The following is a 20684-nucleotide window of genomic DNA, read 5'->3' as shown; positions in this document are numbered from 1 at the left end:
AATAATACTTAATTCCAAAACACATCTGGTCACTGTAAGGATTGTGTTGGGCTATATAACATTTAGAAATTATAAATACTATGAATGAAAATGAAGCAGGTATGGGTATAAAGAATGGGGGTTGAGAGTGGAGGTTGCTTGGCTACATAGTAAGAGAAGGCCTCTCTGGGAAGTGACTTTTGAGCAGATTCTTGAAACAGGCAATGGAGCTCTCAAAGGAAAAGAAAAGAGTGTTTCAGTTATTGGGACAAACATGTGGCTATCTGGGGAAAAGTGTGCCAGTCTGAGGGAAGACCAAGGTCAAAGACATAAACCAAAAGTGTGCCTAGCATATTTGAGGAAGAACAAGAAGGCCACTAAGGCTGTAGAATACCAAACAAGGGAAAAGTGGTGAGATAGGCTGACAGGTAAACAGAGGCCCAATCATGTCACATAGGGTAAGACCCTATCCTAACTGCTATGGGAAATCTTTGGAGAGTTTTGAGCAAGGCAGTCTAAAATCCAATTTTCTTTTTAAAAATGTCACTCTGTTACTCTAATAAAAATACCATTCTTTTGCTATGTGGATGATAGATTGTTACAGTAGTAAGGATTTAGAAAAATAAATGACCATGGCTCTGAGTGAAATTCAGAAATTTAATGGTGAAATTTTATTTTATTAATAAAACAATATCTTAGTCATACTTTAATAAAATATTTATTTGAGCAAGTCCTGTGCTATGAATTAATCTAAATACCATTAAACTATTGTGTTTTTTGTTTCTAGAATTTTCGCTCAGCATTAAGGCTGAGAAGTTAGCTTGGTCATGATAATGCTTTTCCCAGTCTCCCTTCCTCCTCCAAAGATTCTTCTCTTGGGGCACCTGGGTGGCTCAGTTGGTTAAACGTTCAACTCTTGGTTTTGGCTCAGGTCATGATCTCATGGGTTGTGGGATTGAGCTCCATGTCGGGCTCCTTGCTTGGCAGGGTCTGCTTGAAAGATTTTCTCCCTCTGCTCATTCTCTCTTTCTCTCTCAAAATATATAAATCTTAAAAAAAAAAAAAAAAAGATTCTTCTCTTGTACCTGTTGAGAGACAACCAGATGAAAAAGCCTTGAACTGGGAGTAATAAGAACTGTTTTCTCATGCTAACTCTGCCACTACAGTAACTTTGGTTGAGTTGTTTAACCTGTCTGGATTTCAGTTTCCTATAGTGCAAAGTGTGGGAATCGAATCATCTGATTGACATAGCTCTTTCTTACTGCATTCTTGAATTTAGCAAGTCTTGTGTGTAAGGCTAAAATTCTATGATTCTTAATGAGAACTCGTAAAACTCTCAAAATGTCCTTAAATGTGAATCTAAAGAAATACAGAATAACTGGCTATCCGTTCAGACTTGGTAAGTTCACTCTTCTTTCCTTTTTAACAGGACCAAGGAAATAAATACCAGAAGCCAAGAGCACAGAATATTTTCTTTCATCAATCCATAGAACCCTGATACTTCTCTAATTCCATCACACACAAAGTAATGACCACCTTGGCAGATGGCCACAGAGGATGTCAACAGTTTTTTGGAGGCAAGCAATGAAATGTTTATATTATGAGTTTTCTGTTGTTAAGTATGTGGAAACAGGTAGTTTTAGCTTGCATTTTAATGAAGAAAAACAGTGTTCTTTAATATAGAAATTTTATATATTAAGCATAGCTAATATAGCTATTTCTCTCTTCCTTTTCTTTTTTCCTGAGCATTATTGCATGTCAAAAGCTACATTAAGCTCTTTTTGCATATTGTATTTCATAATATAGAGCTGCATTAAATCCTTAAATACAAAATAAAAATTTAAATAACAGAAATTAAGTACCCATGTTTGAAAACAGTGCCGTTTGTATCCTTCTTGGACACATAATCATCTAAATACAAATACTAAATAGTTCGGGAAGTTGGAATTATTTTTTGTTTATTTTGGGATTATCCACACCATTTATGAAATTTTTTTGTTTAATTCCAGCATTTTTTCTCACTTATTTTTAACAACTATTCTGAAGTGCTCCAAAATCTTAGGAAGTAATCCCTTTACATTCCTCACAGCTTTATATTTTATAAGAATCCTGCATCAAAAGAACTTATGGAACTTTTAGTTCCTTTTCCAGCAGCTCTTATTGCTCTTGGAAGAACAGTCAACCAAGGATTGTGGACCACAGTGCCATCTTCAAAATTGAAATTAATTACATTACCAGTTAAAGGGAAAGTTTGCTTGGAAAGAAATTAACTGTATTTTAAAGAAAAAAATTATAAATATAAGGAATCTGCCTTCTCCACCTTCATGAAATATAAAGACTTAAGTAGATGAATATAAGATGAAATAAAAATAAACTCATAAAATTTAAGTAGAATGCACAAAAATTGAATTTTTCAAAGGATTTTATACAAACAAAGAAACTGTAGATGTGCTCACAATTTTTTGTTTAGTATTAATTCAACTCATAAGCCTAAGGTAATCTAGCAAACCAAACCAGTCTGCTTTTTAAGTTGTACATAGAGGAACACTTTTCCAAGTAAAGGAGAACATAAATGTTTAAAAAGCCCAGTGTAGAGCTTCTGAGTTTTTTTTCAGTAACTAGAGTCAAAATTAATTCTTGCTTTTCTGTTGGGGAAAATTTCATCTAATTACATTCAAATTATTCTGGAACTTTTTGGAAAGCAAATCCTGATCACCAAAGAAAGGAAAAAGCAGCTGTGTTGCCCTTGCCTCCCTGTTATAAGAATAGCATTATTGTGTAGTCACTGGGCTTTATAGAACCAAGAGTGGTTATCCACTGGCTGCCTTCTGACAGAGACACACCTAACCCTTTCTGAGCTGCTGGTAATGTATGCCTTCTGTTCCTAAGGATCTTTAAAGAAATAGTTTCCACTACTTCCTTCAGCAAACCAATCTAGTATAACAGCTCTCGGGAGTAGGAAGTTCTTTCTAATAACCCTTTGCGTAGTTTTAGTAATCGTTTCTAAAACAGGTTTTCTTATACTTTAATCTCGATTTAAATCTTTCCTTAGTTTGATATAATTAACTTCACTATTTTAAGAAAAATTTTAATGGGGCGCCTGGGTGGCTCAATTAGTTGGGTGTCCGACTCTTGATTTACGCTCAGGTCATGATCTTGGGATTATGGGATTGAGCCCCATGGTGGGCTCTGTGCTCAATGGGCAGTCTGCTGGAGATTCTCTCTCTCCCTCTCCCTCTGCCCCTCCTCCCACTCGTGTGCTTTCTCTTTCTAAAATAAATAAATAGTTTTTTAAAAAGGGAAATACTTAAAATTGACCATTGCTAAATTAATAGAAATAGTTTCTGTAAACAGTGCTTCTCCATGAGCAACCTATTTTATCAAATTTTGTTCTCTAATATTTCCTTTTTTAACTCATTCACATATCCTATTTTGATCTTAAGTTATTCTTTAACCACAGCAATGTATCTTATGTCAGATAGCTCTAATTTATATTTCTTCCACCTTATATTAAGAACTAGCCCTTTGTTCTCTTTGAATTGATTCTGTTTATGACCATGTCATTAATAAGCCACAGATACTTATAATTCTCATCAAAAGTGCTATTTCATTTATTTCCCATATTTTAAGGCTTATTTGAATACTAAGGTTGTAAAAACTTTTAGTACTTTGAAAGGCAATTAGAACATACCAGGTATGACTTACAAGTCTGCTATATAAAAACACAAATTCAAAGAACATATTAAGACTGACTAATCAGTGGTTGGGGTGCCTGGGTGGCTCAGTTGTTTAGTGTCTGCCTTCAGCTCAGGTCATGGTCCTGGGGTCCTAGGATCAAGCCCCACATCAGGCTCCCTGCTGAGCGGGGAGTCTGCTTCTCCCTCTCCCGCTCCCCCTGCTTGTGTTCCCTCTCTCGCTGTCTCTCTCTCTGTCAAAAAATAAATAATATCTTAAAAAAAAACAACAAAAACTGATCAACCACAACTCTGCCACACCTACCAGCTTTGTGACCCTAGACAAATTACTGGTTCTCTTTGACTCCCAATTTGTACATCTTTTAAGTAAATATCGTGGGTATTTAGCACTTGCCTAGATCATAATTCAATAAATAGGTGATATAGTTATTCTACTTTTTGTAAAATGATTGAAAACAGGTTTCCTAATGGCCAGCTCAACTCTTACAAAAGAAATAATGAATTTGTCCATTATACTCATGCCAAATTTCTTTTACATCATTTTGTTGTCATACTGCTACTAAATTGTATTCATTGAATTTTCCCGACAAGCAGTTTATGTTGAAACATGTGAAAATGCAATTTATAAGAAAAATCACTGTTTAGATTCAAAGGGATACATGCACCCTGATGTTGATAGCAGCATTATCAACAGTAGCCAAATTATGGAAAGAACCCAAATGTCCATCGACTGATGAATGGATAAAGAAGTTGTGGTATATATATGTATATATATATATATGTGTGTGTACACACACACACACACACACACACACACACACACAGGAATATTATTCAGCCATCAAAAAGAATGAAATCTTCCCATTTTCACCAATGTGATAGAACTAGAGTATCTTATGCTAAGTGGAATAAGTCAGTCAGAGAAGACAAATACCATCTGATCTCACTCATATGTGGAGTTTAAGAAAGAAAACAGATGGGGGCACCTGGTTGGCTCAGTCAGTTAAGCATCTGCCTTTGATTCAGGTCATGATCCCAGAGTCCTAGGATCAAGCTGCATGTCAGGCTCTCTGCTCAGCGGGGAGTCCGCTTTTCCTTCTCCCTCTGCCCCTCCCCCTCACTCCTGCTTTCTCTATCTCAAATAAATAAATAAAATCTTAAAAAAAAAAAATGTCACTTATGGCTTGTTTCCCTCTCTCTTTTTTTTTCCTCTACTCCTTTCCATATATTCACTGTTTTCTTTCCTTTTTTTAAAGAAAAAAAAAGACTTTATTCATTTGAGATGGGGGGAGGGCCAGAGGGAGAAGAAGAAGCAGACTCCCCACTGAGCAGGGAGCCTGACATGGGGCTTGATCCTAGGACTCTGGGATCATGACTTGAATCAAAGGCAGATGCTTAACTGACTGAGCCACCCAGGCGCCCCAAGCCATAAGAGACTCTTTTTTTTTTTTCATAAATGAGTCTTAATGACAGAGAACAAACTGAGGGTTGTTGGAGGGAGGTGGGTGGGGGATGGGCTAGATGGGTGGATGGGTATTAAAGAGGGCACTTGTCGTATATAAGTGATGAAATCACTGAATTCTACTCCAGAGACCAATATTGCACTGTATGTTAACTAACAAAATTTAAATAAATAAAAAAAACAGAGCCTAAAAAAAATTCACTGTTTAAAAATGTAGTTAAAAAAATTATTGTTAACCTTTGAGTCTTTGAATGTACATTCCAAATTTTGCAAGTAATTTTACTTGAGTGTTCATGGACTCACTGCCTGTTGTAAAATTTGAACTTTGTATCAACCACTATTATTTGGAGAAATAATCCATGGGCAAGGCAGAGTGATTTGAAGAATTTTCTTCTTCAAAAAAAAAAAAAAAGAATTTAAGTATCTTTTATGTATACATTGATCAGATGCTTAGTCTGAGAAACTAATATTTACACTAGAAAAATAAAAGTAAACAGTAGTTTGGGTCTTTATATTAGTTTACTAGTTGTGCTGTAACAAATTACCATGAACTGGATGGCTCAAATTTTAAAGAATTACTCTTTCACAATTCTTGAAGCCAACAGTCCAAAATCAAGTTGTCTGCAGGGCCATGCTCTTTTGAAGGCTCTAAGGAAGAATCTGTTAGATGCCTTTCTCTTAGCTTCTGGTGTTGCCTGGCAATCCTTGGCATTCTTTGGTTTATAAACTCATTACTTCAATCTCGGCCTCCCTCATCACATTGTTTTCTCCCCGGGTTTCTTTGTCTCTTCGGCTCTTCTTTATAAGGACACAGTCATATTAGATTAGAGCCCACCATAATTCAGTATGACCTCATCTTAACTTGATTACATCTATAAAGACCCTATTTGCAAACAAGTTCACATTCAGGTGTCAAGAATTAGGATTTAAACACATTTTTGGGAGGTGACACAATTTTCAAATAACACTCTCTAATATATGTTTTTGAACTGAGAATAAAGTTAGGGCAGAAAAATTGATTCTAAAAACAAGAGAATTTTCTTTTCCTGGGAAAGAAGTTGTTTCACTTGTGACAAGATATGGTCTATGAGTAGATGTACATATTTTGCTTATAATGATTTGGCAATATCATTTCTTTTTTTTTTAAGATTTATTTATTTATTTGACAGAGAGAGAGAGACACAACGAGAGAGGGAACACAAGCAGGGGGAGTGGGAGAGGGAGAAGCAGACTTCCCGCTGAACAGGGAGCCCGATGCGGGACTCGATCCCAGGACCCTGGGATCATGACCTCAGTCAAAGGCAGATGCTTAACAACTGAGCCACCCAGGCGCCCCGGCAATACCATTTCTTGAACATAATTTCTTGATAACACTTTTGCCCATGTACTCTATAGCTATATTTTTTTTAATTATAAAACAATATCTACCATTTTGTTTGTTTACTTGAGCTCAGAGTTCAAATAATAGAGTTACAGTTTTATGATTAAGGCTTGTATCCATATTACATATATCAACAAATAAGATTCTCTAAAGACTTTAGAGGTGGTATTGTATTTATATTTATAATTGTACTGGTAGTTACACTTTGTAAATGAACTGAGTTAGTTTTTCCTTTGCTAATTTTGATTCAAACCAGGGCCACTTTTTATTTTCATGAATAGGAAATTCACTTTAAATTCAAATTTAAAAATATTCTTAATCTTTCAAAATGAACATAGAGTCCCCACCCTTAAAGAGACAGAATAACAACCAACCCTGCTGAAATATAGCTTAGAAGCAGCAATTGAAAAATGCCTGGGGTATAAGGGAGGGAGATTTGTTTACTAATCTCAGAGTATGTGCTGGAGGGGCAGGGATCTGTTGGAGATTTCTCCAATAACAAAAGAGCTAGTGGGCACCACTTCACTCCCCCACCCCTAGCCTAGGTAAATGGACACCCGTAAGAATCAGTGCAACATAAACACTGTCTTGCTAATAGCACATCCCACCCCCTCTTTTCTGCAGATTTAGCCCCTCTATCCTAGCTTGGGCAGGAGTTTTCCCAGGCAGCTGCAGGTCTCCTCCCATGGACCTTGCTAATAGCATGTCACCTTCCGCCCAACCCCCCCGTGCTCTCCTACAGACTCATCCCCTCCAGCCCAGGGGCAGGAGTTTTCTGAATCAGCAGCAGATCCTTCCCCATGGCGCACCAGTACAAACCTTGCTGGACCCACAAGCCTTGCCCCTGCATTCTCCTGCAGACCTGCCCTCAGGAGGAGTCGATCCAAAGTGGTGCCACAAATGTGGCATTGTACAACAGGGGTGAGCACCACTTCAAAATGACTCTTGTCCTGGGGGGAGAGGGAAAGATAACCATACACACCAGTCCCACTATGACCCCTAGTGGGCTAGAGTTAGACTTCTGGTCTGACTGCAGGCCCCACTCATCAATAAAAGCTTTTCAGGGAACAACACAGGGAGAGAGCACTGCAGTTCACTGTTACCACAGCTCTGGCAAATGCCTGCTCTAATTCAGCTCAAGCCCAAGGTGGCCCCACACTGGCCCACTAACGACACAGGGACCAAACCATGCCCTAACAGGCAAAGATAGCCATTGCTGACAAGTGAACTGAAGACAAATGCAGCAGAGCCCCAACAGCAGGGCACATGCAACACATACAGGAGACACCCCTGAAACACCAGGTTCTGGTGAACAGGGAACATTACATTGCAGGGCACTACAAGATCTCTTCTTTGTAAGGCCACTACTTTCAAGAGCAGAAGATACAGCTGACATTTCCTATCACATAGAAACACATACAGAGAGGTAGACAAAATGAGACAGAAGAATATGTCCTAAATGAAAGAATAGGACAAAATCACAGCAAGAGAGCTAAATGAAACCTAGGTAAGTAATATAGCTAATAGTGCATTTAAAATAATGATCATAAGATACTCGCCGGACTTGAGAAAAGAGTGGAAGGCCTCAGTGAGACCCTTAAAAAAGAATAGAAAGCATAAAAAAGAACAAATAGGAGATGAAGAACTCAATAACTAAATTAAAAATCACTAGAGGGAATAAATAATAGACTAGAGGAAGCAGAAGAATGGATCAGTGTGACCTGGAGGACAGAGTAATAGAAAGCAATCAAACTGAACAGGAAAGAGAAAAAATATTTTTAAAATGAAAATAGATTAAGGGAACTCAACGACACCATCATTCATAATAACATTCACATTATAGGGATCCTAGAAGAAGAAGAGGGAGAAGAGTGGGCAGAAAATCTATTTGAAGAACTAATAGCTGAAAACTTCCCAAATCTGGAGAAGGAAACAGAAATCCAGATCCAAGGGGCACAGAGAGCCCCCAACAAAATCAACCCAAAGAGGACCACACCATGACACATAGTAATTAAAATGGCAAAACGTACTGATAAAGAGAGAATTATATAAGCAGCAAGAGAAAAGAAAACAGTTACATACAAGGGAAACCTCATAAGGCTATCAGCTGATTTTCAGCAAAACCTTTGCAAGCCAGAAGAGAGTGGTGTGATATAGTACAAAGTGTTCAAAGGAAAAAAACCTGCAACCAGAAATACTCTACCCAGCAAGGCCATCATTCAGAATAGGAGAGACAAAGAGTTTCCCAGACAAACAAAAGCAAAAGGAATTCATCATGACTAGACTACCCTTACAAGAAATGTTAAAGTGACATTTTTTCAAAGATTTTTATTTGAGAGAGAGAGCATAAGAGTGGGGGAAGGGGCAGAGGGAGAAGGAGAGAGAGAGTCCCAAGCAGACTCCTGGCTGAGCATGGAGCCGGATGCAGGGCTTCATCTCACAACCCTGATATCATGACCTGAACTAAAATCAAGAGTAGGATGCGTAACTGACTGAGCCACCCAGATGCTCCAAGGGAACTCTTAGAGTGGAAAAGAGAGACCATATGCAGGAGGAAGAAAAGTAGAATGCACAAAAACAGCAGTATTAACTATATATATAAAAATCAAGGGATTCATAAAGTAAAAGGATGTCAAGTATCACACCATATACCTAAAACATGGGGGGAGAGGAGTTAAAATTTAGTGCTTTTAGAATGGGTTTAAGCATAAGCAACCATCAACTTAATATAGACTACTGTATGCATAAGATGTCACATATAAACCTAATGATAACCACAAATAAAAAACGGGTGATAAATATGCAAAAAAAGGGATCCAAGTATATCACTAAAGAAATCCAGCACCCCATGAGAGAAGAGAGTAAGAGAAGAAAGGAACAGAGAAGAACTACAAAAACAACCATAATACAAGAAATAAAATGACGATAAGTACATACCTATCAATAATTACTTAGAATGGAGATGGACTAAGCATTCCAATCAAAAGACATAGGGTGACAGAATGGATAAAAAAGCAAAACCCATCTACATGCTGCCTGCCTACAAGACTCATTTCCGACCTAAAGACACAAGCAGATTGAAAGTGAAAGGATGGAAAAGCATTTATCATGCAAATGGAAGTGAAAAGAAAGCCAGGGTAGCAATACTTATATCAGGCAAAACAGAATTTTAAAAAAAGACTATAACAAAAGCAAAGAAGAACACTACATAATCATAAAGGGGACAATCCAACAAGAAGATATAACAATTGTAAATATATATGCACCCAACATGGGAGCGCCCAAAGACATAAAGCAGCTAATAACAAACATAAAAGTAATGAATAGTAAAACAGTAATAGTAGGGGATTTTAACACCCTACTTACGTCAATGGATAGATCATCCAACACAAAATCAAAAAGGAGACAGTGGCTTTTAATGACACATTGGACCAGATGGATCTAACAGATATATTCAGAACATTCCATTCTAAAACAGTGGAATACACATTCTTTTCAAGTGCACGTGGAACATTCTCTGGAATAGATCCCATGTTAGGCCACAGAGTAAATCTCAACAGATTCAAAAAGATTGGAGTCCTATGGCATGCATCTTTTTTATTCTCAACACTATGAAACTTAAAATCAACCACAAGAAAAAACTCTGGTAAGACCAAAAACACACGGAGGTTAAATAACATGCTACTAAACAATGGATGGGTCAACCAGGAAGTCAAAGAGGAAATCAAAAAGAGACAAAGGAAAATGAAAACACAATGGTCCAAAATCTTCAAAATGCAGCAAAACCTGTTCTCAGAGGGAAGTTTATAGCCATACAGGCCTACCTTAAGAAGCAAGAAAAATCTCAAATAAACCTAAATGAATTAGAAAAAGAACAAACAATACCCAACATCAGTAGAAGGAAGGAAATAATAAAGATTAGAGCAGACATATACAAAATAGAAACTAAAAAAAAAAAAAAACAATAGAACCCATAGCTGGTTCTTTAGAAAGATCAACCAAATTGATAAACCTTTAGTCAATCTCATCAAAAACTGGAGAGGACTCAAACAAAATTGGAAATGAAGAAGGAGAGATAACAACCAACACCACAGATTTACAAAGAATTAGAATATTATGGAAAATTATATGCCAACAAATTGGACAACCTAGAAGAAATGGATAAATTCCTAGAAACATATAACCTCCCAAAACTGAATCCGGAAGAAATAGAAAATTTGAACAGACTGATTACCAACCATGAAATTGAATCAGTAATCAAAAATCTTCCAGCAAGCAAAAGTTAAGGACCAAATGGCTCCATGGGTGAATTCTACTGAGCACGTAAACAATTAACACCTGTTCCTCTCAAACTATTCCAAAAAATAGAAGAGGAAGGAAAGCTTCCAGATTCATTCTGTGAAGCCAGCATTACCCTGATATCAAAAACATAAAGACACTACAAAAAAAGAAAACTATAGGCTAATATCTCTGATGAATAGATGCAGAAATCCTCAAAAAATATTAGCAAACTAAATTCAACAATACATTTTTAAAAATCATTCACCACAAGTGGGATTTATTTCTGGGATACAGGGGCTAGCTCAATATTCACAAATCAATTAACATCATATGTCACATCAACAAGAGAATGGATGAAAACCATATGATCATTTAAATAGATGCAGAAAAAGCATTTGACAAAGTACAACGTCTATTCATGATAATAACCCTCAACAAAAGAGGTTTAGAGTGAACATACCTCATAATAAAGGCTATATAAGAAACCACAGCCAACATCATACTCAATGGTGAAAAACTTTTTCTCTAAGGTCAAGAACAAGACAAGGATGTCCACTCTCACCACGTTTAATCAACATTGTACTATAAGTCCTAGCCACAGCAATCAGAGAAGAAAAATAAATAAAAGCATCCAAATTGCTAAGGAAGAAGTAAAAATTTCACTCTTTGCAAATGACATGAAACGATATATAGAAAACCCTAAAGACTCCACCAAAAACCTACTAGAACTGATAAATGAATTCAGTAAGGTTGCAGGATACAAAATCAACCTACAGAAATCTGTTTTATTTCTGTACACTAATAATGTAGAGAAAGAGAAATTAAGAAAACAATCCCATTTACAATTGCACCAAAAATAATAAAATACATAGCAGTAGGTAAAAGACCTGTACTCTGAAAACTATAAAACATTGAGAAGGGATGCCTGTGTGGCTCAGTTGGTTAAGCATCTGCCTTTGGGTCAGGTCATAATCCCAGGGTCCTGGGATCGAGTCCCACATCACACTCCTTGCTCAGCAGGGAGCCTCTTCTCCCTCTGTCTACTGCACTCTCTCTGACAAATAAGTAAGTAAAATCTTTAAAAAAAAAATTGAGGAAAGAAATTGAAGATGACACAAACAAATGGAAAGACATTCCATGCTCATGGATTGGAAGAAAAAAATATTGCAGAAATGTGCATACTACCCAATGCAATCTACAGATTTAGTGCAATCCCTATCAGAATACCAAAAGCATTTTTCAGAATTTCAGAATTAGAACAAATAATCAGAATTTGTATGGAACCACCAAAGACCCTGAATAGCCAAAGGAATCTTGAAAAAGAAAAACAAAACTGGAGATATCATAATCCCAGATTTTAAGATATACCACAGAGCTGTAGTAATCAAAACAGCATGGTTCTGGCACAAAAGCATACACATAGATCAGTAGAACAGAATAGAGAGCCCAGTAATAAACCCAGAATTATATGGTTAATTAATCTTTGACAAAGGAGGCAAGAACATGCAATGGGAAAAAGAGTCTCTTCAACAAATGGTGTTGGAAAAACTGGACCACTTTCTTACACCATACACAAAAATAAACTCAAAATCGATTAAAGGCCTAAATGTAATATCTGAAACCATAAAATCGTAGAAGAGAGCATAGGCAGTAATTTCTCTGACATCAGTTATAGCAACATTTTTCTAGATATGTCTCTTATGGTAAGGGTGGCAAAACAAAAAATAAACTATTGGGACTATATCAAAATAAAAAGCTTCTGCACAGTGAATGAAATAATCAACAAAACTAAAAGGTAATCTGTTGAAAGGGAGAAGGTATTTGCATATGACATATCCAATAAAGGGTTAGTATCCAAAATATGTAAAGAACTGATACAACTCAACACCCCCAAACCAAATAATCTAATTGAAAAATGGGCCAAAGACATGAACAGACATTTCTCCAAAGAAGATATGCAGATGACCAACAAATATATGAATAGATGCTCAACATCACTCAGCATGAGGGAAATGCATATCAAAACCACAGGGAGATATTACCTCACACCTGTCAGAATGGCTAAGATAAAAAATAAAACAAGTTTTGAGGAGGATGTGGAGAAAAAGGAACCTTCATGCCTTCTTGGTTAGAATGCAAAATGGTACAGCCGTAGTGGAAATCAGAATGGAGGTTCCTCAAAAAATTAAAATAGAACTTTATGTGATCCAGTAATTCCACTATGTGTTTACCCAAAGACTATATGAAAACACTAAATGGAAAAGACATATGCACCCCTATGTTTATTGCAGCATTATTTACAATAGCCAAATTATTGAAGCAACCCAAGTGTCCACACATAGATGAATGGATAAAGAAGATGTGGTATAGATAGGCAATGAAATATTACTTGGCCATAACAAAAAATGCAGTCTTGCCATTTGCAAGAACGTGAATGGGGCTAGAGTTTATAATGCTAAGTGAAGTAAGTCAGTTAGAAAAAGACAAATACCATATGATTTCACTCATATGTGGAATATAAGAAACAAAATCAAACAAAAACGAGACAACGAAACAGACTCTTAACTATAAAGAACAAAGTGATGGTTACCAGAGGGGAGGTGGATGGGAGAATGGATGAAATAGGTGAAGGGAATTAAGAGTACATATATCATGATGAGCACTGAGTAATGCATAGAATTTTTTAATTCCTATATTGCACACCTGAAACTAATATAATACTTTATTGTGATTATACTGGAATTAATATTTTTAAAAAATAGTAAGATAAAAAACAAAAAGAAAAAAACCCTGTTTTCAGGCCCTTGTGTTTTTTCACTGTTGCATGAAACATATAAAATTTCCAAAACATACTCTCTTGCAGGTAAAACCTGCTACAAATTATTCTTTGCATATAATAGGTACTTAATAAATGTTTATGAAGTGAATGAAGGACATTGTAATTAGCCCCCTGCTTATAGACAGCATCCAGGAGTGATATTGAAAGTAAGGCAACTCTGAAGCTAACTCAGTTACACACCTTTCATGTTAAATATTTTCTTTAAATTTGGTATAAAAGATAAACACACATTGTAACTAGAGAGTTTGAAATGCTGCAAAGTGGAGAAAATTCTTTATTTCCTAGAATTTTTCAGTAAACTGAGGGACTTATGGTTTTGGTTTGTATTTTTATCTCCTTTTCCATATGAATTTTGAAACTTTGGGAAAAGAAAACATAAAGTGCAAGGTTAAACGACTAGTTGACTAAAGAGTGAGGTTTGATTTTCTAAACTATGGATCAAGCAGTGGTTCTCCACCCTATGTTCCAGCATAACCTGGAAAGCTTTTTAAAAATGTAAATGTTTTCGCCCTATCTCTACTGGTTAATCTCGGTTCTGCTAATTACTACTTGTGTGACTGAGCATTTTTTTATTCCATAAAATTGGATTCTCTAGAAGTGGAGATGATACAAAAGTACTAGACTTTTGGATAAGAATGTGCCTCACAGAAATTGGAAACAATATCTACTTAGAGGTGTGCTGATCTAATTAGGAAAACTTTGAACTGAAAAATAAGGACTTTATAGTTTGATAGACATCAGTAACAGTAAAGTAAATACCTCGTATTACTGGTAAAAATACCTAGGGAGAATATGAGAATATTGTACTTTTGCCCTCAATGTCTGTATTCGAAGGTCCAGGATATGCCTGAAACTGGAATGGACTGATTTCTTAGATGGAGTATTTAACATCAATAGCGTGTTCGCTGTGAGAGTAAATGAGCATATTTGCAAGAAGTATGACATTGGTAGTTATGGTGGTGAGTAGGGGCAGCTTATGGAATTCTTATGGATTAGAAAACCTCTAAGGCCCTTTACAACTCTAACATGCTATGTTTGTAAATAATCGACAGTCCTTTATTTACATGTATTTATTTATCTATACATTTTGAAAACTTTTATGTGCCAGACACTATATCAAAAGATAAAATCTGTGAACATGAAGAAATAGAATATACTAGGTTTGATAATCACTATGATAAAGTGGAAGTGGAAATCAGTGGAAACATTTAAATAATTGTATTTCATTTATACATGTGTTGGTTATTTCTATTATAGGAGTTAACTGAAATACATGAGCTAGGAATCCCAATATACTTAAATGTTCAGAAAGAAATTGCATTATGATGATTAGAAAAATGTCATCTCGATCCAGGATGTTTGAGGAGAAACTTCTTGAAAAGTCTATACAATGTGCAATATACTATATCTCGCTCTAATTACTAAAGGCTAAGACTCAGATCCTAATGTTAATTACTCTCATTGTTCCTTGCCTGCATGCTCCTTTACTGAGTATGCAACTGATCAAGTTGTTTTTGATGCAGCTATTGCTTGTTAATAGCTAGAATCTTGGGGAGAGAGGCCAGTTTCCTGGAATAAAAACTGCTGAGGATAGAGAAACAGCATCCATAAGATAAAGGTCTGAGTGTAATGGGCTTTGGAGGACAGGACTCAATTGATCCCGGAGCCCCAGCGGGAGTGAAGGGAAAGGAATTTCTAGAGAAAACTCTGTAGTTCTGACTTGAAAGAAGCAAAATGAAAACAGCAGTAATTATTTCCTTTCTTCTGCTGTATATTTCAAAAACAATTTGAGAAGAAAAAAGTCCACAAGTAAAATTGAGTTTACATTTATATTTAGATAACTTTCCTTATTCTAGAGTTTTACTCTTTTTATGTTTTACTGGATTTTAGTAAGTCAGTCCCTTTTTTGAAATGTTTTAACTCCATAATAGAATTCAATATGTAATACTGTCAATGAGTGAAGAGAGGGACCATATATATTTGTTTAAACAATCAGCATATTACTGGTGAGTTTCTTCAGAAGGAATATGTTTTGTTAGGTTTTGCTTTTGAATTATTGAGGCAACACATACTCATGATTTTTAAAATAAGAAACAAATAATATGGAAAAGTATAAAATAAAAAGTAAAATTTGAAACCATCCTGTTTCTACTTTCCACAAGTAACTTGTATTAGCTTATTTTATGTGTCATTTCAGAAATCTTCTATCCACATACAAGTTTATGTGTGTACACACATATGCACATGTACATACACATGCATATGCTTTTTTTTTTTTACATAAATGCAGCATATCCATTGTTCTTTGCTAGTGGCCTTTCCTTTGTCTCTTTACTGTTGATTTCTAAGAGCTCTTGGAATACTAATAAAAGGTATCTTCTCTTAGGTGTTTCAAACATTTTTCTGCTGTTTAATTTGCACCAACTTGATTTATGGTAGTTTCTTTTTTCCCATGCTGAAATTTTAAGTTTTGGTTTAATCAAATAATCAGTCTTTCCTGTGAGGGCTTCTGTAGTTTATGTCCAAGATTATAAAATACATAACACCATTTCTTCTTTCCCACCCTTATGGATTAATTTTTGTTAAGAGACTTTATTATAGCAATTTTAGGTGTACAGCAAAAGTAAGAGAAACATATAGAGATTTCCCATAGACCTTCTGCCCCCAAACATTCATAGTCTTCCCCATTAGCAATTTACCCACCATAGTGGTACATTTGTTACAATTGATAAACCTCATAGACACATCATTATCACCTAAAGTCTACAGTTTACCTTAGGGTTCACTATTGGTGTTGTACATTTTGTGGATCTGGACAAATTTATAAAGGCATTCACCCACTATCACAGTATCTGACACAGTAGTTTCACTGCCTCTCTACTCTGCCTATTCATCCTCCAATATTTTTAAATAAAATATTTTATATTTAAATTTTTAAATCATCTGGCATCTTGTAAGTGTACCGGCAGCCTTTACTGATTAATCTTTTAATTTTAATTTTGGGGGGGCATTGATTAATCTTTTTTTTAGTCACCTTTATCACATATAAAAATCTTATGTATATTGGAGTATATTCAGGATTCTCCAGTATACATTTTCTATTTGTCTATTTTCTTCTCTAGTATAAAACTCCTTAATTGCTGTTATCTTTACAGTGTTTTTACTATCTGGAAGGACTGGTGTCCTCTGTACTCCTCTTTTTTTCTTTTTCAAAATATTTGTAGGTAATGACATGTTTTTAACCAGATGAACTTTGGTATCATCTCTCAAGTTTTGAAAATAAAAAATCCTATTGCTATTTTAATAGGAATCTTATTAAAATAATAGATTAATTTAGTTGGAATAATGAGTCTTTGAATATTGATTATATCTGTCCTGAAAACAGATTACATGTCTGACAGATATCTGGATTTGTTTATTCTGAGTTATATATTTATGTTGTGTTTTTCATATTAAATGGGTTTGTTTCTAGTTTTTGTTTTCTAATTGGGCATGGCTTATATATAGGAGAATCATGTATTTTCATATACTGTGTAACTAGCTACCTTTCTAAACTTTTCAGGGGGGTTTCCATTGATTTTCTTGGGTTTCATGCATGTATACATGCATGTCATCATGGAAATAAGGACAGAATTGTCTCTTCCGCCCCAACCAAGTTTATTGAGTAATAATTGACACATAACATAAGTTTAAGGTGTACAATGTGATGATTTGATATAAGTATATATTGCAAATGATTACCACAGTAAGATTAGTTAACATATCCATCACTTCCTCATATAGTTACGCTGGGGAAGGTGTGTGTGTGTGTGTGTGTGTGTGTGTGTGTGTGTGTGTGTGTGTGTGGTGAGAACATTTAAGATCTGCTCTCTTAGCAACTTCAGGTATACAATATAGTATTGTTAATTATAGTCACTATGCTGTGCATTAAATCCCTAGGACCTTACTCATCTTATGACTGGAAGTTTGTACCCTTTGACCACCTTCACCCATTTCTCTCACCTTATCTCCCACCCCACGTCAGCAACCACCAATCTACTTTCTGTTTCTATGCGTTCAGTTTTATTTTAGAGTCCACATATAAGTGAGATAATACAGTATTTGTTTTTCCCTGTTGGATTTATTTCACTTAGCATAATGCCCTCAAGGTTCATCCATATAGTCACAAATGGCAGGATTTCCTTCTTTTTATGGATGAATAATATTTCATGTTATAAGTACACACAAATCCACACATATCACATTTTCTTTATCCATTCATCCATTGATAGACACAGGTTGTTTCCATGTCTTGACTATTGTAAACAATGCTGGTATATTGACCTTATAGCATTCTTATCTGCCTTTGTAGTAGGGTAATGCTGGCCTTGTAAAAATGAATTTAGAAATCTTCCCTCCTCTTAAATTTTTTAAAATGTTGGAGAAGGATTGGTATTAATTCTTCTTTAAATGTTTGGTAGAATTCACCAGTGGAACCATCTAATCCTGGGATTTTGTTTGTAACAAGATTTTTGATTATTAATTCAGTCTTCTTACTCATTGGTCTGTTTGGGTTTTCTGTTTCTTCATGATTTAGTCTTGGTAGGTTGTATGTTTCTAGGAATGTATTCATTTTTCTAGATTGTCCAATTTATTGGCATATTATTTGTTGTAGTCTCTTATTTTCCTTTGTATTTCTGTGGTTTCTGTTATAATGTCTTCTCTTTCTTTTTTTTTTTTAAGATTTTGTTTATTTGAAAGAGAGTGAGAGAGAGAGAGAGAGAGAGTGAGTTGAGACCGGGGAGGGTCAGAGGGAGAAGCAGACTCCCCACTGAGCAGGGAGCCAGATGCGGGCTCAATCCTGGGACTCCAGGATCATGACCTGAGCGAAAGGCAAACACTTAACCGACTGAGCCACCCAGGCGCCCCTGCTCTTTCATTTATAATTTTATTTGGGAGTCCTTTCTTTTGCTTAGTCTAGCTAAAGGTTTGTCAATTTTGTCTATCTTTTCAAAGAACCAATTCTTAGTTTTATTAATCCTTTCTATTGTTATTCTCTATTTCACTTATTTCTATTCTAATCTTTATTATTTCCTCCCTTATGCTAACTTTGGGCTTAGTTTGTTCTTTTTCTAATTCTTTGAGATGTACTATTAAGTTGTTTATTTGAGATCTATTTTCTTTATGTATGCATTTATAACTACAAACCTTCCTGTCAGAACTGCTTTTTCTGTATCCCATATGTTTTGGTATGTTGTGTTTCCATTTTCATTTGTTTCAAGATATTTTTTAAATTTCTCTTGATTTCTTCTTTGATCCATTGGTTGTTTAGGAGTGTACACTTTAATTTCCATGTATTTGTATATTTTTCAGCTTTCCTCCTGTTATAATTTCTAATTTCATACCACTGTGATAGAAAACATACTTATATAATTTCTGTCTTCTTGAATTTGTTGAGATTTGTTTTGTGGCCTCATACTTGATCTGTCCTTGAAAATGTTCCATATGTGCTTGGAAAGAATGTATATTTTACTACTATTGGATGGGATGTTCTTTCACATCTGTTAGGTCCATTTGGTCTATAGTATTGTTCAAATCCACTATTTTCTTATTAAGTCTCTGTTTGGATTTATCTGTCCATTGTTGAGAGTGGTGTCTCTTCCTTTCTAATATTTATATCTCTTTATCCTATATAATTAGCTAATACATCCAGAACAATATTAATATAATTGTTTTAACATTTTTTGGGCCCACAAATACTTTTAATAATACATACTATTACAGCTCTCATAACTCTGAGGAAAGGAAAAATAAGTAATTGCAAATCAAAAAATTCTTTAAAAAAGTGAAACAGAACTGAATGAACAGTTGAATTTCTAGAGTTATATGAATTGTAAGAATCAATTCTCTGATGACAGAATTGTCTTTTTTCCCCCAATGGCTACTCTGAGATTTACCCTTTATCTGTGTTCTTCAGCAATTGACATGATGTGCCTAGATGATGTTTCTTCATGTGTTTCTTTCTTCAGTCTTGCTGAGCTACTTAGATCTGTAGGTTGATGTTTTCTCAGCAAACATGGGGAATTTTACTCATTACCTCATCAAATATTTTTTCCTGCCCCATTTTCTCTTTCATTTTCTTCTGGGACTCCATATACATGTATAATAAATTACTTGATATTGTTTCTTGGCTATGTGGGTCACTGAGACTCTTCAGAAATTTCTGTTTATCTGTCCTCAAGTTCTCTCCCTGTCATCTTCAATATGCTGTTAAGTCATCCAGTGAATTTTTTATTTTGATATGACACTTGCAGTTCTATAATTTCAGTTTAAATCTTTAGAAAAATTTTATTGTAGTAAAATATACATAATAAAGTTCAAATTTTAACCATTTTTAAGTGTACTCTTTTTTGTTTCCATTTCTCTTGATTCTTTTTATGCATTCATCGTGATGATTTTTTTTGAAAGATTTTATTTATTTATTCATAAGAGACAGAGAGAGAGAGGCAGAGGGAGAAGCAGCCTCCCTGCTCAGCAGGGAGCCCGATGCAGGACTCGATCCCAGGACCCTGGGATCATGACCTGAGCTGAAGGCAGACATTTAACCATCTGAGCCACCCAGGTGCCCAATCATGATGATTTTTTAATGTTCTTGATAATATTTATTTATTTATTTATTTATTTATTTATTTATTTATAAGATTTTATTTTTAAGTAATCTCTACACCCAACATGAGGCTTGAACTCACAATCCCAAGATCAAGAGTCACATGCTTGACTGACTGAGCTAGCCAGGTGCTCCACATTCTTTATAATAAAGTACTTGCATGGAAATACTTTCTGAGTCATTACAGAATCTGTTCTATTGCTGTTTTTCTATGGAACTTGGATCACATATTCCTGTTTGTTCATTTGTAGAAATTTTTTATTCTATATTGGGTATATTATATACTTCTGAGATTCTGGATTCTGTTATCTTCCTCTGAAGAATATGACTTTTTTTTTTTTTAATCTAACAGTTAAATTACTGGTTGCTTATCTTTGTCTAATAAAGGCTTGGTTTCTATG

At 35.2% G+C, this 20684-nt stretch overlaps 1 protein-coding gene across 8 annotated transcripts in view; it reads left to right on the top strand.

Annotated features, from left to right (window-relative positions):
* MBD5 (methyl-CpG binding domain protein 5) overlaps window positions 1-20684 on the top strand; it is a 459856-nt gene that overhangs the window by 206936 nt on the left and 232236 nt on the right. For 7 of the 8 annotated variants that reach the window (XR_012375710.1, XR_012375707.1, XM_073884217.1 and 4 more), the window contains exon 3: window positions 1409-1556. The exons of the other annotated variant lie outside the window; for it this stretch is intronic. The gene's annotated coding sequence lies outside the window, so the exon portion shown is untranslated. The remainder of the gene's footprint in view (window positions 1-1408; window positions 1557-20684) is intronic. 8 annotated transcript variants of the gene reach the window in all.

Source organism: Callorhinus ursinus, unplaced genomic scaffold, assembly GCF_003265705.2.
Source record: "Callorhinus ursinus isolate GAN/ISIS: 27379988/994484 unplaced genomic scaffold, GSC_fseal_2.0 scaffold2, whole genome shotgun sequence".
Classification (NCBI taxonomy): domain Eukaryota; kingdom Metazoa; phylum Chordata; class Mammalia; order Carnivora; family Otariidae; genus Callorhinus; species Callorhinus ursinus.
The sequence above is the reverse complement of the archived record's forward strand: the minus strand, read 5'-3'. Positions and strand labels throughout refer to the sequence as shown.